Source organism: Marmota marmota, unplaced genomic scaffold, assembly GCF_001458135.2.
Source record: "Marmota marmota marmota unplaced genomic scaffold, marMar, whole genome shotgun sequence".
Classification (NCBI taxonomy): Eukaryota; Metazoa; Chordata; class Mammalia; order Rodentia; family Sciuridae; genus Marmota; species Marmota marmota.
Window position 1 is genome coordinate 625,534 of NW_026000172.1, and position 24,045 is coordinate 649,578.

Consider the following 24,045-nt stretch of genomic DNA (forward strand, 5'->3'; position numbering starts at 1 on the left):
AGATGTGTATAAGAGACAGTGTGTCTCCTCCGCAGGCGGAGAGGCGCCCTCAGCCCGCCCGGGACTCTTTCCAGAAGCCGCGGGACTATTTCGCCGAAGGTACGTGTCCATTGGGCCAGTCCCCAGTGCCGGCCCCATGGTGTTCCGCGCCTCAGCAGGCGGCCCGCGGTCCTGTCGCCCGGGTGGCTGAGCCCCTGCTCTCCGCCCTCTCAGCAGCAGTCGCCCTGGAGCGCGCGTGAAGGGCGCTCGAGTCCCGGTCCCCCGCCGGAGCCCCCTGCCGCGGCTCTGTCCAGGGCCCAGGCCTCACCCAGCCTCGGTTTTGTCTGCAGTGAGAAGGCCCCAAGACGGCGCGTTCTTTAAAGGGCCCCCCTACCCTGGTTACCCTTTCCTGATGATCCCGGACTTGAGCAGCCCGTACCTCTCCAACGGACCCCTATCTCCCGGAGGAGCGCGCACGGTGAGTGTGGGCCGGCAGCGTCGGGCGAGCGGGGGTGGCACCGCAGGATGTGCCCCCAGGCTCGGCGGAGGGGTGGGGGTGGGGCCTCCTGCGCCGACCCTGGGCAGAACTTTTTTGCGGAGTTGAACTTCTCGGTGGCGCCTGAGTGCTGGGCTGCGCTGGCCACTGCCTGGGTGAAAGGGAAGTTCCCGTAACTGTTCTCATTTTGCCGCTCGAGGCTTTGGGATCCACCTTGGGGATGTCCCTAGCCCCACAGTCCTTTGCCTGCTTCAAGGAACGTTGGGTCTGTGCCCACTGCGGGGGGTCTCACTTCCTTCCAGAGATCTGCTGGCCTGACTTGGCAATAGGGCCCGGAGGAGCCAGGTCGGCATGGCCCTCATTTCCCCGGGTTCTCTGGGCGACCCTGAGCTCGGTGCTAACAAACTTGCATTCGGGGCGAACTGTTCACGACCCCGCTCTCCCCCTAGCCCTCGCCCTCGGGCCTCTACTTTTCTGCCGAGCTCTGAATCTTAAACTCCCGGAGATGATTTCGAGGCGACCCTAGGCATTCCTCAAGTTGAGGAACTTGGCTTTTCCCCCCTTTTGTTGCGGGCTTTTCTCATTTAAAGCGAGCGCTGCGACACTTTAAACCTGTGAATGGGCGCGCATTGTGTGCTGTGTTCTGGCATTTGGAGCGGTGATTAAGCAAATTGACCCGGCCCCAGACGACGTGCAAATGAGGGCGGATTCCTTCGCCCTCTCCAGCTCCAAACTGCCCACCCCCACGCCCGCATAGCAAGGGGTACGGTCCCGGGCTGGCCAGGCCTTTGTATCCTCGGAGTCGCCACCCCACCCCCGCGATCGCTGCCCAGGTGTTGGGTCCGGTGGCGGGGTGAGCGCCTACCTACTGGGTGCCTGTTGCGCGCTGCCGCTTCCCAGCCATGGTCTTTGCTTCCGCCCCTTTTCCCATTGCGAGCGAGCTCCCCCTCCATTACCCGGTGGGGAGTGCTGGCCCTCTGGACTGGGCGTGGGGGAGGTTCTGATCCTGCAGAGGGGCGTGGGAGCGCACAGACCTCTCAGCCTCGCCCAGGGAGGGAGGAGACCCCGCAGGTTTGGCCCTGCCAGCGAAATTTGGATTTGGGCCTGTAACGGTTGCTTTTTCCCATGCCTATTTCAAGAAAAGTTGGGTGAACTTTCCCCCCTGCGGGCCACGTTCCTTCCGGTGCCTGCAGGTGGAGGTGGAAATGGAGTTCCCTAACTTGGTGTGTGCGGTCAGAGTTATCCACTAAGCCCCATTTTTCCATTTACCATTAGGAGGTCTAGAGAGGGGTCCTGGAGAGGGGGAAGGGAGCCACTAATTTTGTGTCAACCCAGAGCCGGGTTCTAGGCAGTTAGAGTCACCAGATATGTCTCAGGTATAACTCTTTTTTCCTCAAGATGGAGATTACTCCGTGTGCCCATTTCTCTTTGGGGGCGTTGGATTGTCAGCCTCACACGTACCTCTTGGACCTTGACTGTGGAAGGGGTCTCTTCCTCAGCAGTCCCGCACCAAGAGCCAAGGCAGGCAGGTTTTCTGTTTGTGCCTGTCTTACCTCCTGCCATCTTATGGGTTTTTTTTTGTTTGTTTGTTTGTTTGTTTGTTTTTGCCGAACAACTGCAGGCTGAATCTTGCTGATATTGGGGGTTCTTATGACTAAACCTGGGCCTGTGTAGCACTTCGGAGCCTTCCTTAGGGAGTCGATTTTCCCCCCCTGACTGTCCCTGCACTTCTTTGCAGCCATTCCTCATCACTAGCTCATGCCACCACCCTTTCAAGCCTCCTAGGATATTGTTCTCTGTGTCTCTAACTTGACCCTCTTCCTTGAACATCACCGGCATAAGGAGAGCAAGTGATAAGACTCTTAACCACTTGGTTGGACTGTGGGACTGGATGATAGTTTTCCTAGGGGTGATTATATCAACGTAGTTAACATGATTTTTACCATAGACAAATGGTTCATCAGACAGATTTGGCCTCTGCTGGTTCCCCAGCCCAGGAAAATGAGTATAGCTGGATGTGGGTGGGAAAGGGAGGGAGGTGGCTGCAGGCTGGGGAGGAGGTGTCTGCAATTCATGATCTGATCTCTGTTCTAGGCACCTTAAATCTTTTTTTTTTTTTTTTGTACCAGGGATTGAACCCAGGTGTGCTATAATTTGTTCTAATTAGTTACATGTGACAGTAGAAGGCCCCCTTTTATATTTTATTTTGAGACGGGGTCTTGCTACACTGTGGAGGCTGGCTTTGAACTTGCCATCCTCCTGCATCAGCCTCCTGAACAGCTAAGACTACAGCTGCGTGCCACCATGTCCGGTAGCATTTTAGGTCTTGATTTATTTCTCCATCATATAGCTCTGGACTCTGCTACTCTAAGGCTTGTAAGTGGTATAGAACTGATGGCCCTGGTTCTCCACTGCTCCAACATTTCTGGAAATACCAGCTTAGGAGGAAGAGTGGGGATTGGCAGTTTATAGAGGTTCATGGGCCTTAGGAATCAGAGCAGGGGCAGGCCTCAGTTCAGGTTCCCTCCCCAGTGGCCTGGCTCCTCTGAGACAGCTGAAGCCTGCCAGTCCCACAGCCAGGCTGTCTCACTCCCTGTGCAGCAGCACCTTGGCCTTCGCCCTGGCTTGGCCAAGATGCAGGGAAATTGCCTCTTCCTGAGGCTCTGTAGAGAAGAGGTCCTCTTGACCTGGATGAGTGCCAAGCCTCCAAGCCCTGTGCTCATCTGGAGCCTGGAGCCTGGAGCCTGGAGCCTGGAGCCCGGAGCCCAGAGCCCATGGCCTATGCAGAGAAGAATAACTGCCACAGGCCACTTTTCACCATTTGCAGTTGTCACACCAAACTCATGCAGTCACCCATGAAGACTTCCCAGGTTTACAAAACCACCTCAGCCCTGTTGACCAGAATTTTCTTATGAAAGCATAAGTCAATATGTTAGAAAGTGGATCTCAAAAATAATCTAAGACAGGGCCAAAAAGAAAATGCTGAGAGCATTTCTGCCAGCTAGCTCCAAAGGGACAGAGTGGGCTGTGCCACAGTGTGGGTGCTGATGGCCTCTGGAAGGGAGCAGCCCAGGTGGGGTGGTGAGGGCGCCTCTGGCTTCTGTGTGCTGTGTAAGTTTGGGAACTACGGTCCGCAGCACCAGCAAAGTTTCTCATGTCCTCCCCAGACCGTCAACTCCAGTTCTGCATGAAATTGTCTTTGAGCGTATGCCCACTTTAAGTCCTCCTGTATCCCCCTGTTTCCCCTGGGCGGTCTGGCCAGGGTCCAGGCGCACCCATTCTTCCAGAAGGGCAGAACTCCACGTGCACAGAGGTTGCTTCGGGAGTTGTATGTCACAGCTGAGGAAAACCTTTCTTTTGAAGGATTAGTATAAACATGCTGCTTTTGGTAAAATTCTTTTAAGCCATTTCATCTAAATATAACTTCTGTTCCATTTTTTCTAAATATAACTCTGCGTTTAATGAGGGCTTTTCAGAGAGAACAAGCTTCCAGAGGGCCCTCCCTGTGTTGCAAAAGTTTTGGCACTTGGATTGCTGGGGTGACATTTGATTTCAACCTCTGGGAAGGGACTTGAACCCTGTCAGTCTTTCTTTGGGTGGGTGGATCTGGCAGGGAATGTCTGACTTGACTTCTTATGATTTTGGAAAGTTAGTTTGGTCTCATTCTTTATTGATTGCATTTCTTGGAGAGAGAGCAGGCTGTTGCAAATACACACACACACACACACACACACACACACACACACTTCTAACTTTAACAAAGAGTATTCCAGCCTTTCCAGGGACATGCAATGTTACCAAAAGAATTGTGGAAGAAAAGAATTTAAATGTTTAACCCACTGGGAAAATTTTCTGTAATGGGAAGGCCCTATTTATATTTCAGTTTTGAGGCAACTTTTATCTGCAAATTGGGAAAATTCAGAATTGCGTCCTTAATATTAACTTGTAACAACTTGGCTCCTTCAATTGATGCTTATTGAGTACTTATCATGGACAGTGGCTAAGGGAACATGGGAGACAAATGCGTTAGACTCAGTTTTTCCCTAAAGGATGTTAAAATTGAGATAGCATGCCTGTAATCCCAGCAGTTCAGGAGGCTGTGGCGGGAGGATTATAAATTCAAAGCCAGCCTTAGCAATTTAGCAAGGCCTTAAGCAACTTAGTGAGACCCTGTCTCAAAATAAAACATAAAACAGGCTGGGGATGTGGTTCAGTGGTTAAGCACTCCTGGGTTCAATCCCCAGTACCATACACACAAAAATAAATAAATAAAAATTGAGTTAGGAAGAAGTACTATTAGCATTCAGAGATGCTATATGTCTATGTTAGAGACAAGACTGGAAAAACATTTTTAGAATAAGAAGAAGGGAAAAATTGTTTTGAGCTGGGATGTTGGAGGAAGGCAGATAGAGGAGTGGTTTTAAACTAGTCCTTGAAACTCATGCAATTTGGGGGAGCGGGTACTGGGGATTGAACCCACTGGAGCTTTACCACAGAGCTACAACCCATGCCCTTTTTATTTTTTGAGACATGGTCTTACTGAGTTGTTTAGGGACTTGCTAAGATCTGAGACTGGCCTTCAAGTTGTGATCCTTCTGCCTCAGCCTCCCAAGCCCTGGGATTACAGAACCGTCATGCCCAACCCACTCATTTCTTAATTCAAAGTAATTCTTGGTAAATATTTTTTAAAAGTTATCTATACAGATGTAAGAGAGGGCATTTCACTCCATCTCACTCCTACTTTGAGATGGGAGCTGGTGCAGGGAGGGCAAAGACCAGCAGGGAGGAGGCCAGCCTTTTGGGCATCTGCAGGTCACTTGGCTCCATCCACCTGGAGGAGAGGAACAGAGAACCCTGGAATTCACGCAGGGGGCTGAGGCGTGGCTGAGTGTCCAGTGCATGCCTAGCGTGGGCAAGGGCCTGGTTTCCATCCCCAGCACCACCCCAAAAGTGTTATGATGGGAAGTGTTGGGGCTTGAGGGTCCAGACCTGGAAGGAGCTGACACGGTGGGGCCCAGTGAGGTGAGACCATCTGAGTGGGAGAAAGCATGGGGACAGGGATGGCTGCCTGCATCTGCCTGAGGAGGCATCAGAAAGTGGTCCAGGTCACAGTTAACCCCTGGTTCCCGGTCCTGGCTGACCTGCGAGTGACCTCACAGCCGCCCCCGCCGGACAGATGCCCCCTGGTATTCGGCAACGACTGAGCCCACACTGCCTGTGTGAGACTCTGGGGGAACTGCTGGGTTTCCCTGGGGACATGCCCAGCTCCAGGAGATGGTACTGAGGGACCATTGGAGTTGCAGGGCCTGGATGATGTGGGCAGCAGGAGGAGGAGCACTGAGCAAGGACCACAGAGGGACGTGCAGCCTGGTGGAGTGGGCAGACGCCGGGGCGTGTACGCTGGGTGGCCGGATGGCTCTGGGACAGTCTCAGTGAAGCCAGGGGCAGGTGGGCTGGGTCTGGACTGTTGCTGGTAGCAGGGGGACTACAGGCCTCATTAGGAAGCAGTGATGGTGGGACCTCCCTGCTAAATAAGGAGGTGCCACTGCAGTCCTGGGGGCGCTCTCCGGCATGGCCTGGAGCTGGCTGGTGCTGAAGGAGAGACATGGGAATCCAATGCGACTTGCAGCAGGCGATGGTGCTGGGATGGAATAAGTAGTTTGGGACCAGGAAGGTCCTGTCACTTGTGAACGTGGAGAAAACTGCCCCAATCAGTTGATCCGGCTGCTTGGGGAGGCTTTGTATATTCTGTGTGTGTTCTACTGATTGCATTTAGGGAACGTTACGGGGTAGAAATGAGGTGTTCCCCAGAAGCTCGTGTGTGACAATGCAAGACAATTTGGAGGAGAAACAATGGGTTGAGAATCCACTGATATGGATTAGCTGGGGGGTCACTGCAGGTGGCGGGCGTGACAGAAGGAGGTGCGTCACTGGGGGTTGTGCCTTTGGGGTTTGTATTTTGACCCTGGTGAGCAAGACTCTCTATGTGCTTCCTGGTGCCCCGTCCTGAGCTGCTTTCCTCCCCAGCCCTCCCACCACAATGTCATGCCTCGCTCAGGCCCCAAGTGACAGAGCCGCTTGTCTGTGGACTGAGACCTCGGAAACCTTGGGCCCCACGTGCACTGTTCCTGCCCTGAGTTGTTCTTCCAGCTGTTTTGGTCACAGCGGTGAAGAAGTGACGTCATCACTGTTCCTAGGCCTCGGCATTGGGGACAAGGGTGGGGGCTGGGCTCTCCCCCAGCTGTGGCGCACCTGGCACCCGTTTCTTTCTGCCATTCATAAAGTGTCCAGCAGTGCTCGGAGGAACCTTGGTTGGTACTTTTAAGGTTCTGAAACAAATTTCAAAATCCTAAAATCTTTTTCATTATGTGCAGAATCTACAGATTTTCCTGGGAAGTGAACATTTAATTTAGAAGTACACCTCAAAGTTTGAAAATAAAATCATCAAAATGCTTTTCTATCCATGGCTGTTTTTATGAATTTTTGTGGAAATCATAAAAGAATGATAATCCTAGCTACCTGGAGTCCCCAGGACAGGAAATAAATCCACTCTCGTGCCCTCCAATGGTTGCAGTATTTTTGGAAATCCATATTCAAGAAGAACAAGGCCCCAAATGTTCACCCTAATTGAAAGCAAACACGGTTGTAAAATTCACAAAAGAAGAAACTATAAATGGGTACCAGATATGTAAAACTACATTCCACCATGCAGGTAGTCTAAAATGCTAATTGACACAAGAATCATCTTGGCCTATCAAATTGACCCTAAGATTTTGTCTTAAGCCCTTCAAGGCTGGCAGATGAGAACAAAACGGCTGCTCCTTCTGTCTGTATGTGACGGATGTAAGTGGCCTAGTCCCATTTGGAAAGCACTTGGCAGTGGTTGCTGAAACCTTGGTGTTTCCCAGTGTCTGACCTGCTAGGAAGTAGGCACTTGTTCCCATTTGGCTGCTGTGCAAGCAGACTGTGGAAGTCAAGTGTCTCATACAAGGTCACACTGCTGATGGCTGAAAGTGAGTCCAGGTCCAGGTCTTCCCATTCTGTCCTGGACTCCACACAGCGTGGGAGCATTTAGGGATTGCATTTAGGGAACATTACAGGACTGGCTCCTCTGGGGTAGGGCAGGGAGGGTAGGTTTGTTCCAGGTGCAGAGTGGACCTTGGGCATCCCTACCCTAATCCATGGCTGTCTGCATGAGTGAGAGGCTGTGGGCAAGCCCTGGCGTCAGACTGGACTGCAGAGGAGGTGGTAACCTTTAGCCGGCTGCCTACGGGAGGAAGAAGTGGTGATCTGCCAGTGTTTGACTTGCTGGGAAGCTGGAAACTGGTTTTCCTTGCTGAAATCTGGGAAGGCTAGAGGAAGACATGTGTCTTTGGCATGGAGGGGCACGCCCATTCACTACCCTGCAACTTAGATTGCAAACCAAGCTCTGGTAAATCAAGTGTGCAAATATGTCCTTGTGGTTCATTTATAAAATATTTGAAAATTGGTTGCTTTCTTTGAGCTCTCTACAAGTAAAAAATGAGTCCCAATCAGGGAATGGGGTTGTGGCTCAGTGGTAGAGCGCTTGCCTAGCATGTGAGAGGCACTGGGTTTGATTCTCAGCACCACATACAAATAAATAAAGGTCCATCAACAACTAATAAAATAGTTTTAAAAATGAATCCCAATTATCTATGACAGATGACTGCAGCGTGAATTGGTCACTGTTTTCATTTTGGGAACTTAGACAAGTGCTTGCACACTGCTCTATGTGTGCAAGCACTTGTCTAAGTGGGTAAAATGATTTGAAATTCGAAATTGTGAAATTGAGTACTTCTGCCCTCAGTGTGCAGATCACCTCCAGGGGGTCTTTTCCTGGAAATAGCAGCATGGTGGCCTCCTGAGCATGGCTATGGAGTTGAGGAGTCCTCAGAATGTTAGCTGAGCCCTCCTGGAGACCTGGAGGTGAAGGCGCTAGCTCTCAGTGAGAAAAGGTGTCCCTGTGAGGGCTGGTAACTGAAGAAACTGATGGATCTGATGAGGAGGAAGGAAAACAAGAAGCAGGAAGGAGTGAGATGCAAACAGGTCAATTTGCAAGCCCAGATCTGTTGGCCACAGTGACCTCTGATGGTTGGGGCTGCACTCCCCTCCGTAAATTCTCACTGTGAGTATGTCAGGGTCCCCAAGATCAGCTGGATTCATAGGACACCCCCCGGGGTGGGTTGAGTGTTCCTTCTGGGACTCTCAGTAAGGACTCTGCACCCTTAGCCCTTAGCTGAAATCTGCCCCACAAACTCGGGGGACTGGGGACCCAGAGGGACCCCCCAACAGGTGGTAGAGCCAGTATCCAGCCTTGGGGTTCCGGGTCCACTCCTCCCATGGAAAGTGATGTGAAAATGCCATTTGCAGCAAAAAGCAGAGAGATTGGGCTGGGGATGTGGCTCAAGCGGTAGCGCGATTGCCTGGCATGCATGCGGCCCGGGTTCGATCCTCAGCACCACATGCAAAACAAAGATGTTGTGTCCGCCGAGAACTAAGAAATAAATATTAAAATTTAAAAAAAAAAAAAAAAAAGCAGAGAGATTGCGTGTAGGTGGAGAAGTGAGTTCCAGCTTACCACAAGCTTCTGGGCTCTGCCTGTCCCTTCCACTCAGGACGCACTGCGGACCCTGGCTGCTGCTGGAGCCGGATGGGGCTGTCCACAGTCTCGGTGGTGTTCCTGGCTCTGATTCGTTGTTGGTTTCCCTGTGCTCTGTAGCTCCATGGGATCTCTTTCCCCTGTGGACCCCTTGTTTTCCTCTGACCTCTCGAGGTGGCCGTCTTGTTTCCGAAGCTGCACTAGAAGAGTCACATGCATCTCTTCCTGCTTCCTGCTGCCAACCAGCCCATTCTCTTGTAAGGACACGAGTATTATTGTGCATGTAAATTTGGTGTAGTCATCACTTTTTTATTAAACAGTTTTCTAGGAGGGGTACACAGAGGAGAGCTCTAGAGGACGGGAGGTGGACATCCCTAGCGCTCTGCTTTGCAGTGTGGGTTTCTGTGCAGAAATGCTTCTCAGGGAGATACTCAAGGTGCTGCAGCTCAAGTGGAGATGGGTAGTCTTCACAGCTGTGTGCCGATGAGAGGTGCAGGAAGAGGCTGGGGTGGACAGAGGTGTAGAGCCCCTTGGAGCTGTGCCCTTGACCTTTCACTGGAAGCTGAGAGGAGTGGGTGGAGGGGTGTGCACCACTGCAGCCCACCTTCCACCCAGGCAAGCAGTGGAGCTAGGGTTTGGCCCAGCTGCCTGTCTTGAATCCCAGCCCCGCCATGCCCTGGCTCTGTGTGCCTGTGTCCCTCAATGCCCTGGCAAAATGGACATAACCATAGTACTTTGAGGTGCACTGGATGACTTAATCAGAATTTGACTAAGGCTATAAAATGCCAGTCATAGAACAGGTCTCTGGGATATCAAAATAAATGAGAAATGTTATTACAACAATTGATAGCAGTATGGTATTATTACAGTATTATTAGAATATCCAGGAACCAAAAGTCATAAATAATGTTTTAATAAGTGGATATTTTCTTGCCCCATTTAAAAATATCTTTATAGAAAATGATTCAAGAGTATAATCGGGGAGAACCCAAAAGTGCTTAAGAGTAACTGATACATCAGCATTAGTTTTGGTACAGGTAATGAATTTACCTGGCTGTCAGTTCCCATTGCAAAGACTCACATGTCACTTTAATAAAATCATGAGTTTGCACGAGTTCCCAACCACCGGACAGTGTGTATACGTGTACTTTTATACACTTTATCTATTAGTTACACTTGCCTGGTGCAGTGGCCAGTGTAAGCCCAGTGACTTGGGAGACTTGAGGCAGGAGGATTGCAAGTTCAAGACCAGCCTCAGCAATTTAGTGAGGCCCTAAGCAACTTAGCAAGACCCTGTCTCAAAATAAAAATAAAATGGACTGGGGGTGTGGTTCAGTGGTTAAGCACCCCCAGGTTCAAACCCTGATATCAAAAACAAAACAAAACACTCCATTCTGTAAGTTAAACTTAATTTTTATATGGGATATATGTGACAGTATGTAAATTATATGTGTGTATTTTAACTTTGAATTTTAGACTAATTTCAGGACACAACAAACCCAAAAATTCAACAAATTCCAGGGAATTCCCCCAGGCTTCCCCCAAATGTCAATGTACACTGTATTTCTTTATCTTTCTTTCTATAACTTTTTAAAGAGCACTTCAGAGTAAGTTGCAGACACGAGATCCCTTTACTTACAGGGCATAATTTCTCCAGAAGCTATATTATTTTGTGCCACTATATAGCATGTGTATATTCTAAAAAGATGGACATTCAACACAATACAGTTGCCAAAATCAGGAGACTACCATAGACAACATTGTGTCTCATTTATTGGTCTTATTTAGATTTTGCCAATTGTCTCACTAATAGTCTTCTGTAGTGATGGAAAAACTTTTTTTTTTTTTAATTCAGGGGCCTGGGGTGGGTAGGTCAGTGTAGAGAGCCTGAGTTCAGCCCCCAGCATCCAAAAAGGAAAAAAAGGTATTGCGGGGGGGTGGGGGGAGCAGGACTGGGGGCCAGGTTTGGCTTAGACATCTCCTTCAGAGATGGGATCTCCTTCAGCCTGGAGCAGTTCTCCAGCTGTCTGTTTCTCATGCTCTGGACATTTTAGAGATTACAAGGCATTCTTGACTTGTTTTCTGTTTCTCCATGGGTGGATTCAGACTGCTCATTTGGGTGGGGGCTATCTCATCAGGAGCAAATCTATTCTCCCAGTGCAGCTGCTGTTACTACTCCTCATCACAGATGGAAATCATGTCTGGACTGCTTCTCCAAGAAAGTTACTATTTTCCTCTTTTGTAATTAATAAGTATCTTATGGGAGCTGCTTTGAGACTATGTAGCTATTCCTTCCATTCCCACCAAATTTTGATCCACTGGTTTTACTTGCCCTGAATGATATTTTTTCTTTTTGCAGCGCTAGGGATGAATCAGGGCCTCACGTGCGCCAGACAAGTGCTGACCACTGGGCCACCGCCCAGCGCTTGATAATTCTTGCCAAAAACAATTATTACTGGGGAGTTACCAACATGATGATCACATTTTAAAAATTTGACATTGTAAAGAAGGAACAAAGATCTCCCAAACTGCTGGCATAATTTTGAGTACTAAGTAAGATGAAGGGATGAGATAGTTTTGGGTCCCTCATTACGAAGCAAGCAAACAGGGCTGGGAGGTAGCCCCGTGGTGGAGCGCCTGCCTGGCACACGTGAGGCAAAAACAAAAACAAAACCAGGTTCTGTTTAGATTCTCTATAGTTTATATTATATTTGTTTCAAAGATGATTTACCAAGAAATTATACGTGACGTTGGAGGGTTCCCCCCATGGGCACCCTCTGCTCTTCATTGCTGGGTAGGTGTCAAGAACTTGCTAATTAGGTTTTTGGGTCTTTTTCTTGATAACTCCTGTGGAGTCTCTCACCTTCTGCCTTTTGTTAAATGCAACCCCAGTGAGGTCTTTTCCGGTATCTGTGTCTATAATTTTTGGAAATTGCTAGATTTGGATTCTTCGGGAAGCTTCAGCGTCCTCTCTGGCTCTTCTTCACCTGTGTTTGCAAGACTATCTGATGGGGGTCATTTCTCCCTGGGAGCCGCCTGAGGTCTCTGTATTGGTGGCAGTCACCAATGAGGGGGCACTCGCCTCCTTGGCTTCAGAATGGTGATGTCTCTGTCACCCCATCACCCCTCAGCTGTGATATGTCTAAAAAGTAACACAGTCCAGCATCCGCTATTTAGCTACGTCAGGTCAAAGGTCAGCAAACTAAACCGACCTGTCATGTATTTTTTTTTTAAAGAGAGTGTGAGAGACAGAGAGACAGAGAGAGAGAGAGAGAGAGAGAGAGAGAGAGAGAGAGAGAGAAGGAGTGAGAGATAATTTTTTGATATTTATTTTTTAGTTTTTGGCGGGCACAACATCTTTGTTTGTATGTGGTGCTGAGGATCGAACCCGGGCCGCACGCATGCCAGGCGAGCGCGCTACCGCTTGAGCCACATCCCCATCCCCCTGTCATGTATTTTTATAGTCTTATTAGGACAGGCATGCCTGGTCATTTGCATGGTATTCAGTGCTGCTGTTTGCATCACAAGGTGCCCAGTTGGGAAGTGGCAACTGAGGCCATATGTGGCCCCAGAGATGGCCATTTGCAGACCTCATGCTTTATCTAGGTCATATGGGGAAAGCAATTCAGTGTTGAACTCTGTGCCTATTTACCAGTTTCCAGATGGTTTCTGTCACCCTGTGAAGGTGACTAGGGACTATCGGGATTTAAACCCAGTTATTGTCTTTCAGTCTATTTGCAGTTATTTTCCTCATGGATACATTGTCCGATCTTAGCCAGTTGGAACCTTTTCAAGTTGGCTCAGAGTCCTCTGGGTACCGTCCCGGTGTGGCAGGATGTTCCAGGTCCGTCTTGCTTCCTGTCCCAGACCTGGAGCCAACGGTCTCTAGAAGGAGCTCTGACTCTGCAGTGGGAACGGTTACTTACAGATCTCCACGTAGACACCGGGTGTGATACCTAGCCACTAGAGGCCATGCTGGGTGCTGTTCTAAGGACACCAAGCAGTTCCATGGGCCCGGAAGTTGAACCTATGCCTGTTGTGACTTAAGAAATTAATAAGCACTTCTTCCAAAGGAATGAGTTCTTTTTAATGGACTCTTGATATTAGTAATGTTATTAGTCCCTTTAACAATTGGTATTGTTTTATCATTTTATATATGAAATTGAGGTCTTTTATGCTTATTTTCTTTTGGGGGGTACCAATGTTTGAATCCAGGAGTACTTAACTCTTGGGCCACATCCCCAAACATGCACCAACAAGCCCAGTTTACATTTTATTCAATGAAGAAAAAAAATCCATTGTAAGGGGGCTGCAGTTGTTGCTCAGTGGTAGAGTGCTTGCCTGACATGTGTGAGGTACTGGGTTTGATCCTCAGCACCACATAAAAATAATAATTAAAATGAAGGTATTGTGTCCATGTACAACTAAAAAAAGTTTATATGTATATATGACTAGGGATGGGCTCTGTGGTAGAGCACTTGGCTAGTACTCGCAAAGTCCTGGGTTCAATCCCCAGCACCACATACACACACACACACACACACACACACACGCACGCACACACACAGTATATTTCTCTCAACTGATAGCATTTCAACAGATAACAAACTTACAGGTGGAGACAGTGACAGCAGACCCCAGCACCATGCTTCCTTCCCTGTCTCCTCGTGTTCCTACACAATCAGGTCTGCTGTCACTTGAGCACACCCAGGACCAGGTGGAAGCTCAAGTGGAAACGCAAGCCAGCATCAACAGCAGATTTCCACTCAGTACCACGGCTGAGCCCAGGTCTGATATACCCTAGCTCTGACTTGTTGGTGGCAGAGATGGAGTATTGTACCTGCGTGTGAGAGACATGCTTGGCACTCTGTGAGGGGCTTGTGAGCTAAGCTCGGTACAGCTGTAGTGGCCCTGTGCTTTTGGGGTCTCACTGGCTTCCATGAAATGGAGTCTCATTGAACAATCCCCTGAGCGTGTCTGTTCCAGTTGGTTTGGTTTTCTGGTGCTGGGGATCATACCCAGGGCCTTGTGCATGCTAGACGAGCACTCTACCACCGAGATCCAGCCTGGCCCCTGCATTTAATTTTGGATGGCTGGCTTTCCACAGTTCATATTCCTAAGAGCCTAGCGCAGCTGTTTCCTTTTTCATTACCCTGACGGGGCCTTCCTTAAGGTCCGACTTTCTGCACGTGTGTGAAGATCTGATATTGTTTCTTTACGTTTCCCTCTTTTTTTATGCACAGTATGTAATAAAACAAATATCAAACGGCTGCCTTCCTCCTGGACATTTTTAGGTTAACAAGGGAACTCATTGTTCACTTCTGGTACCTTGCAGTGTATAATTCTTGATAAGTGATCATTGGTGACTGATCATTTTTATTTTGCTTATTATGGAAGTTTTCTTTCCACTCATCCCAGAATTGGGGCCATTCATCCTTTTGAAAACAAATGAAGCCAAGCTCTGGCGTGTGTCTGTGTACGTCCCTCCTCGGTGACCCTGACCATGTGTGCAGTTGTGGGGGCCATATGTTTTCCAGGCCTGTGCCAAGGAAAATACTTGAATTACATTAGCAACTCCAAGGTATTTTGGCTGTTCCGAGAGGACACATGATAGTTTTCCAGTTATAGGAACAAGGGCTTTTGTTTTATTCTGCAGTTTCTTATAGGCTACGAGAACAATAGCGCCTCTATGAGCCCTGCGCAGAGAGCATCCTCGCCATGCATGGGGTGGGGGAACGTGCTGGCTGCATCTCTGCAGGGCTCTGAGCCTTTATAGTCGCCTGGATCATGCAGGCTTCCTGGGGCCTGTTGGGCCAAATCTTTCCTTGGTCTGGAACATCCCACCATGTCCCCACGCCCTGGTCTTCCTGGCCTCGGCCTTGGACGGGGCTCCTGCTAGAAATCTTTAGCACCCTGCACTTGAACATACCTTGCTGTGGTGAGGCTGGGGCCTGATCATCCCCTACACACCTGCTCCCCGTGGTGCACCTCACAGCTCCCTCTCCAGCACCAGGCACACGATGAGGGCTTTGTGAGCCAAGCTCGGTACCACTGTAATGGCCCGCAGCCACCAGGCCCACGTAAGGTCCACAGCCAACACCCGTTGAACCCAGAGGCCTACTTTACAAGTAGCATTTCATGGGACTAATGCTCTATGGAACCCACTATGGGGACCACAGGGTGGTCTGCGGTACTGTTGGACTCTTAGTGTTTCATTTTCAAATGCAAGTAACTGGGATTCCATGGACCTTCGTGATTCCTGTTAATTCCCTCGGAGCACCCAGCTAGCAGGAGCTGCTGATTTATTTAAAGACGGGGCACAGCTTGAAATGAGTTATCTCGGCAGCTCACAGTGAGTCAGCTCACAGTGAGTCAGCCAGATGAGAACCTTGACTTCCCGTGACCGCCCGGCCGTCACCCTGCCCGTCTGCTCCTGTTCTGTTACCTCAGTGGGAACCAGTGTTCCGACTGTCAGGGAAAGAAGTCAGATGCCCGTTTGTGCACTAATTAACATGGGCAGAACAAAAGGCCCAGCTTGGTTTTCAAGTTCAAGTTTGGCTCATAGGCAGTGTGCAGAGATTATGATCTTGGATAAATTAAAAACAAATGTTAAAGAAGTCATAATGAGGCAGAGAGGGAGTTCAGGAGCCTTGTTTTTAAACACCCGGGGTAAGCAGGCTGCCCTTCCTAGACCTCGGCCTCCCCGTCTCTGCAGCCAGCCCCCTCTGGAGCTCTGGCTCAGTGTCCATCAGGCCTTCTTTCTATGTCAGCCTCCTTGCCACACCCCCAGCCCTTCTGCACTGGGAGAAGTTGGGTGGACTTCATGTGTATCCAGAAGTTGGGTGGACTTCATGTGTATCCAGAAGTTGGGTGGACTTCACCAAGTCCAAGAGAATCGCACATTTGGCTGAATGCCCCCTGCCTTGCGAATGACCACCGCCTGCCGCCGGCTCAGCTTCCTTCTCTGTGGGCTCAAGGCACAGGTCAGGGAGGGATGGCTCCTGCGTTCTGCTCTCCAGGCCAGGCCCAAGCACAGTCCTGACCCCTGTGGGGAGCTCAGGTAGCACTGCATGGGACTGTAGCTATAAATGGCAGCGAAGCCTGCAGGCATCCCTTGAGCACAGTCCCCACGCTGACTCAAGCCCAAGCCCGGCTGTGTGCGTCAGGTCCCTGGGACGTTACCACGAGCACATTTCAAGGGCTCTGTTGTGGAAATGCAGTCCCTCTGCTCTCACCCCTGTGTCCCCGAGCACCCCAGGGCCAGTCAAGACTGTGGTCAGCCCCGGCCTGGGAAAGCACAGAGGGAGTCTTGCTACCTGCCGGAACCACGCCCCAAGCTCCTGGAGGAAGCAGAGGTGGAGCGGGCAGCTCCGGCTAGTTCAGCGTGTCCGAACGTGCGTGGCGCCCTTCCGTGGGGGACACATGTGCATCACAAGTCGTTCTCAGCCAGGATACGTGCCCAAGAGGCTGAGCACTCTAAGTGTTCCTCACCACGGAGCTCGTGGCCCCGGGTGTCCACAGCCAAGGTCCAGAAGCTGGGGAGCTTACTCACGGGTTGATGTATTAGAGGGACTCAGACGCGAGTTGGCTCCTAGTTGTGATTGAGGAAACGGAGGCCCAGGCAGGAGAGGCGTCCTGGTAGGCTGCTTCTCCCTCTGAACACAGCTTTCCGCAGTGACAGCTCTGTCTCTGAGCGATCTCTGTGTCCAGGAGAGTCCTACAGTGGTGACTTCATTTGGTTCTCAGAATGACCATGCAAGCACAACTGAGGTTTTCTTGCCTTCCTTAAGAGGAAATCAAGGCTCAGAGAGGTCAACAGCCTTACCTGAGGTTATCTAGCCTTCCAAGGGCAAGGACAGGCATTGAACCCAGGTTCACCCAGCCATGCCATGTGGTGCCACCCCTGCAGGCCGTGGAGATGGCGTGTGTGAGCCTGAGGGACAGGGTTGCACAGTGGCGGTGCTGGTCCAAGGACCCGTCCTGGGGCTGCATGCAGTAGGCAGGTACATTCTGAGGCTCCACCTGGGAAATGGTGTGTTGGGCCTGAGCTGTCTCTAGGAGGACCAGCGGATAGGGCCTCCAGCCCTCTGGAGGCCTCTGGGTGAAGAGCAAGAGCCTGCCGGGTCCCAGGGAGCTGGACAGGGAGACTCAGCGGGCTTTCTGCCTCCGCTCCTGGCTCCCTCCTTCCCTGCTCAGGGGAGGTCTGAGTTGGTGGGAGGTGAGGGGCAATCAGGGTAATTGCTCATCATTTGTGCAGACAGGAGCACGGATGTTAGCAATGCCTTCTGGGGAGAGAGTTGGGACCCAGCGCTGCACAGACAGGGAAAGCCAGCCTCCCCTGGGAACTCCCCCGCAGACTGCCCACCTTGAGCTCTGGTGGTGGACAGAAGGCAGGCCAGGGCTGGGAGCTGTGTGGCTCTGGCAGCTGCAGCCAGGCCTGAGGAACTGGCCAGTGAAAGGGCTTCATTATGGCCTCTGGAGAGGTCTGGACTTCCACAGTCATGTGCACCATCTCCCAGAGGCCAAAGCCAGAAGGTCAGAGGGGTCTCAGACAGGGCAGTGGACGGCCTGTTCATAATTTCTGACCACACCTCTTGCTCGGAGAGGTTGAGGGGCAGGAAGGAAGCTCACTTTCAATCCTAAAGAAAATCACTGTTTGAATTGCTAAAATGTGATAGCTTGGGCTGGTGGGGGGAGCGTGTTGGGGGGGATGTGACAAAGTTTCCCATCACCTTTTGGGAAAAAAAAATCCTAGAAATTTCTAGTAGCAATGTATTTTTTTTTCTTTTCATATTTTCTTTTTTTTTTAGTTGTTGATGGATCTTTTTTATTCTTTTACATGCAGTGCTGAGAATCAAACCCAGTGCCTCACGAATGCTATGCAAGTGCTCTACCACTGAGCCACAGCCCAGCCCCTCAGTGTATGTTTTATCCTGCTTTAAGAAAAAGGTGTTTTGAGCAAAATAACACAGTATTTTCTCTCAGGCCTCGGGGGTGGCTGAGGTATCCAGCCTTCCAAGGGCAAGGCTTTTGGAGATGGTCCGAAGCACTTTGTCTCAGCTCACCTGCTAAAGGGCAGGAGTGCACTGGGACCTGGCACACCTTCTGACTCTCAAGACTGCAAAACAGGCCCTGATGAAGAATCCTGTTAGTGAAGGTCCATCTTAAGTCTGGCTCTGCCCTTCTCTGGTGCAAACTGTCTTCCCTCCCACAAGTTTCTGTCTGAGTTGGCGCCTGCTGGAGCACAATGGGGCTTTGTGGTGGAGGAGGGCTTCCCCAGCCCTGGGAGGTGCAGAGGGCTCCCTCCTTCAGGGGATCCCTGGAAGGAGGAAGCCCGGGCTTCTTGGCCTGGGCTGGAGCTGCCCTGACCCAAAGCCCCCAGGACAGACTGCCCTGCCGGGAGCCAGTCTCCACCTGCTATGGACCAGCATCTGCGCAGTCTGCAGCCTCTGTGGGCTGAGCTGTCCACTGCTCTGGGTGATTTGGGGCCACTCCTGTCCCTCTGTGACTGTTCTTCAGTCCTCCCTCCCTCACCGTGGCTGTGCAGCCTTCTCCAGAACCACGGAGATCAGAAGGGCACATCCTGGCTACTGTTCTTGGAGCTCTGAGCAGGGCATGAAGGCAATCGCTTGGCAGGGCCACTTCTTTCCGTTCCAGAGACAGAGGAACCCTGGAGAAATATAGGTCATTTTGGACTTCTCTGGGCCAAGTCCCCTGACAAGCCTCCATAAGGAGACTTAGGGGGAGGGTGGCATCTGAGCTTACCCGCACAGAGGCCTGCTCTGCCATCCCGTGCCCCTGCCAGCATCCTTCTGCAGGCGCCAAGCCCCTTGGTGCCTTTGTCCTGCTGGGGCCCAGCTTCTCCCCAGTGTTTCTGCTCACACCTCTCCTGGGAACGCTGGCAGCTGGTCACTGTGTTCTTTGCCTGCAGAGCTTTGGAATATGCCAGCATCCCCCTAGCTAGGGACTTGCATCTGTCCTGCCCTAGGAAGACCTGCCTCCTGCTATCCATGTCCTCCTCATTATTGTACCAGCATCAGTGTGAGAGCCGGTTTAATGGAGTGTAGACTCCGGAGTCTCTGGGATACCTTTGCAGTTGCCCAGTTTCCTGGTGAATTTTCAGATTCTCTGGCGGCTTGGAGGCTTGGATGAACTCGGTATTTTTCAGGGTCAAGTCTATCAAACGTTATTCTAGTGCTTGGCCTTTAGCACCAGAACACGAAGCCATCGGCCCTTGTTGGAGGGAACCGAGTCAATCTGGGGCTGCAGTTCTCTTTAAGGAGGGCAAAAGCAGCTGCCCAGATGTGGCAGTCTCTGCCTCCTAGGATAGAGGTGGTGGCCCAGGAGGCAGAGAGGCCCTGTCTGCACAGGGGGTACACCGAAGGAGCGGGACTACCCTGTGCAGCGCACCTCCCGAAGCCCCTGGGCAGGCTCTGCATCTCAGTCATTGCACAAGGATTGGTGTGCCTCTCCATGCTGGACTGAGGGTCCGTGGTGACTCACTTGTGGTGGGCCTGTGCTGGGGGTGTCCCCCTGCCATGGTGGTGCCAGGACCCTTGAAAGAAGTAGTCAGACTGGAAGGTGGCTGGGCCTGGCTGGGTCCTTTGAGGCAGAACACAGGCTCATGTGATCAACTGGAGCCAGGTGGACAGTCTACCTAGGCGGGCCAGCAGGGCAAGCCGGGTGTGAGGCCACAGACCTGGCTGTCTGCTCGCAGGAATGAGGATCCAAGATTCATGCCCTGAGGTCCCCAAAGGCCAGGAATCACTGGCCCTCAGAAGCCCCTAGGGCTGTGTTTCGGGTTTGGTTTGACTGCACACATGGCTAACCCCAGGCTCAGAACCTCTGGGTTTCAGGCCCTGGAAGGTATCTTTACTGAAAAGTCCCGTTCAGGTGGTGCAGGGCTCAGGTGGAGACCCCTGCTGGAGGCTTGGCCCACCTCAGCCCCTCCAGGCCACCCCCCACCCCCACCCCCCCGCACAGCAGACACACTTGGGCAGTGGTGTGGAGTGCTCCTGGTCCCTGACAGTACCTCCCTATTTACATCTCTGCTCCAGCGGGACAGTCTGTCTAGATCAAGCCTTCTCACCCTTGCCTTGCTCAGCGGCTGGGGGCTTCTTTCTGGAGACCAGCCTGGAGAATTCTGAGTATTTGATTGTGGTTCAACTTCAAGCTCCCGGGCACGAAGGTGCTTTGCACACACCAAAACTTATTGGATAATGTTTTCTTGAAAAAGCTCCCTTTTGCCTTTAACCCCCATTTATCAGAACAGCCCATCATTCCCTGGAAAGGGCGCCCTAGACTGAACCTGGAGGGAGCCAGGCAGCCTGGAGCACGCTCCGAGAACCACTAAGATAAACACAACACGCACTCTTGCCGGGTTCTGAGGAGGAAAGGCCCTCAGAGGTCACAGGGCCCAGCAGCTCTCAGCCTTGGCTGCTCATCAGAATCATCTGGGGAGCTTTTTAAAAACCGCTCATGCCCAGCCCCCACCCCAGCGGTGGCCATCCAGCTGGTCTGGGGTGGGGCTCAGCCTGGGTGGAATCTTCTGAAAGCTCCCCAGGGGCTTCTGATATGCAGCCAAATTTGCAAACCACTGCTGGAGACTAGAGCTGCTGCTGGAGACAAATGAACAGAGATCTCTGCGGGTGGGTTAGCCCCCCCCCCTTTCAGGTCAGGCAGTATGGCTGGTGGTAGACTTGCCAGCCACTATGCCCCAGATTCCTTGAATCCCTCTATCATCCAGCCCTGTGTCAACAAACCTTGGCCTCTACCATCCCTCCTGCCCAGAGACCAGGAGCAGACTCTGTACCAAGCCTTATCTCAAGTTGCTCTGTGGTAAGGAGACAGTGCACTGGGCTCCAAATTAAAGTCTGGTTTTTTCAGTCTGTTCATTTGATTTTGAATTGGGTTTTTTGTTTGCTTTTGTTTTTGGAGGCAGGGTCTCATCTCATCCTGTTGCCCAGGCTCATCTCAGACTCCTGGGCTCCAGGGCTCCTATGCTCAGCCTGCAGGGAAGCTGGGGCTGCAGGGGCCCCTCTGTGCTGGGGCCTTGTGGGTTGTTGATTACTTTGGGGGTACCATAACCGACCACTGCAGCTTGGATAGCTTCAGCAACAGAAGGTAGTTGGCCCAGGTTCTGGAGGTTGAGAGTCTGAGGGGAGGGTGTGGACTGCCCTTGGCTCCTGGATGGCCCGTCCTCTCCTGTCTCCTTGTGGTCTTCCATCTGTGTGTGTCTCGCTGAGTCCCCTGGAATAAGGACGCCAGGCACAGACTCATGGAGAAACCTCGCCCTAAGGACCTCACCTGGCTTGAACACCTCTGTATGAAGACACAGTGCCCATATTAGGCCTCCCTGAGGCTCTGGGAGTCCGACTCTGCCAACGGGGTTCCCTGGCTTACGATGGGTCGCCCTGAGCGGTTCAGAATGGCGGTTAGTGGCTGGAACTGCTGCTTGTGCAGGAGAAACATACCTTGAATTCTCAAGCTGGACCTTTTCCTGGCTAATGGTAAGGTGTGCTGTGCTCTTCCATGTCGGGCGCAGTCCCAAGCCACAGCGTCTGTCAGCTGTGGGAGCAGGAGGGCGAGCGCCGGCCCTCTGGGGTGGGCTAGGGGGTTGAGCCAGGATGTGCAGGAGGTCTGGTGAAGTTGGTGCATCTTCAGCTTCTGGAATGTTCAATGGTGATGGGTTTGCTGGAGTGGCACCCCATCTTTGGTACAGCGGCATCTCTCTTTCTGGGGGGATTAGCTGCAGGTCTAACAGGTACCCTTCAAGCTCCAACTTGACTTGACTTCCCTTCAGCTCACTCCTGCCCTTCAGTTGCTCAAATGTGGAGCTCGGGGCTGGTTGCCTCTTGGCATTGGACATGAGCCTGCCCGCTGGCTGTTCCCACCTCTGCCAACCCTTGGAGGACCATGGAGGACCAGGGTTTGTGTTCAGCCTCCCTGGAGAGGAACAGAGCTCCTCTAATTTCCTCTCCCTGGTGGAGAAGAGGGTGGAAGACGGGCCTCTTGTGCCTCAGGCGAGGCTGAGGTCAGGGGCTGCTGCCCATAGGGGAGTGGATTCTGACCACTCTCTGGACAAGGGTCTTTGTTTTAAAGTGAGGGTGCTTTAGAATGTAAATATGTCAAGTTCGGTGAGGGGGGACAAGAGTGACCAATTGTGAGGAGGAGGCAGTGTTGGATTCCCACCTCCAACTTGACCACAGGGACCAGGTTCTTAACAGGGTGACCCACAGATGGAGTTTTATTTCATAGTTGAAATGCTGCTTTCCTCCAGCTTGATTGTAGAGGACAAAGCATCCTGACATGGGCAGTTCTCATGACCATAGCCCGTAGAGGTTCTTAGGTGAGGTCCCTGCATGAGGTTAGGTATCATGGATTGTGCTTTTGTTCCTCACGTTAAAGGTCTTGGCCGAAGGTCATGGTAGACGTCTTGAATTATCCTGTCACTGCTGCGAAACTAGAGGGTTCTGAGACGTATTGGTCGGTCTCATTGAACTTGGGAACTAAGTGTTCTCGCAGCGAGAATTTAAACTTTGTACTTTTATTTGCGCTTACTTCACAGTGAGTTTATTTCCACTACATATGCTCTCGTTTCTCATGGGCGCCTCTCTCTGGCCTGAACAGCTTCCTCCTTTCCAGCGGGGATCATGGCCCTGGCGGGGGCTCCTGTCCACCTGGGCAAGCTCAGTGGCCAGGAGTCTGCACCTGGACCCTTATGTTCAGTGCTGTTCTGCATTTTCCAGCCTCTGCAGCAGAACTTCAGCAGGGCTTCTTGGTCCATGACCCCGTGTCCTGCCCCATTTGTCCTGGGCACCCCACCAACTCCACTGTGGTGAGGACAGATAACTCTTTCAGGTCCCCGGTGGCTCCTCGGGTGTGCACAGCCCCGTGGCCTGGACAATATCGCCAGTGCTTTTAAAGTGAACCCAAGAGTTGACCCTCTTGGCTTGATGGCTTCGTGGTGTCTGCTGGGTCAAATGAATAGTTGAGGTTTCAGGCTGTGCGAGCTGCGTAGATTGCGTGCCATGTTTCTCTGGTTGGTTTCCTTTCCAATCCTGTGTATTGAATGTGTGCGTTTAGTACTATTTGGGAAAGGTCCTCAGCCTTGCCTTGGCTCCTGTTGGTGGGTAAGTCCTACAGATCTGGATTACGATCTTGATGATCACTTGATTCCGTTTGTATTTACAATTTTTTTTTTGGCGGGCGGGGGGCTTCCTAGGGCCAAGCAGTGTGTGTGTGTGTGTGTGTGTGTGTGTGTACACGGCTCTGTGCATTTTTGTCTTGTGTATAAATCTGTATCACTAACTGCCACCATCATGATGCAGAACTGTTTATGGAACACACTTTAGACCTTGGTTGTGAGGCAGACCGTGCAAGGCACAGTGGAGGTGGCAGCCCCTGCCTCCTGGGTCGCCTGGACTGTCTGGCTTTCTGGCTGAGGCAGAGGCTGGCCCCGGACTGGCCGAGTCCCGTGGAGTGTGGGGAGCACTTGCTCCAGCGCCGAGGCCGTCTGTGGACAAGCTCCATCGGAGCCTGGCAGTGAGAGTCTGGCGGCCACCAGGACTTGAGCCCAGCCTCAGAGCAGAGTCTGTTTCCCTGAGCAGGAGAAGAGGAATAAAGCAAGAGGGAGGCAGAGAAGAGGGGCCAGGCTGTGTAGACACGAGGGCACAGGGGGGACGGAGAGAGGCCCTGCGGGACCTTGGCAGAGGTGGGGGGCTGTGGGCAAGGCAGTGGCTGGGTGGGCATGGGAGTATCCGGGGCCTGGCCCCTTCCCCACCATGCACATCAGAACTGACCATGCTGGGTACAGTTGGCCCAGACCCCGCTGCTGGGCACACCTTCTGGTGCGGGGTGGGAACCCGACATGGTCCACTGCCTGTCATGTTGGGATTTCCAGACATCATAGAATAGGGAGGTTCTCGATACAGAGCTCAGATCCCACCAG

At 51.7% G+C, this 24,045-nt stretch overlaps 1 protein-coding gene across 1 annotated transcript in view; it reads left to right on the plus strand.

The window, feature by feature from the left end:
* The first annotated feature begins 334 nt into the window (after nucleotides 1-334).
* Tcf7l1 (transcription factor 7 like 1) overlaps nucleotides 335-24,045 on the plus strand; it is a 112,544-nt gene continuing 88,833 nt past the window's right edge. The window contains exon 1 of the mRNA XM_048787767.1: nucleotides 335-457. The gene's annotated coding sequence lies outside the window, so the exon portion shown is untranslated. The remainder of the gene's footprint in view (nucleotides 458-24,045) is intronic.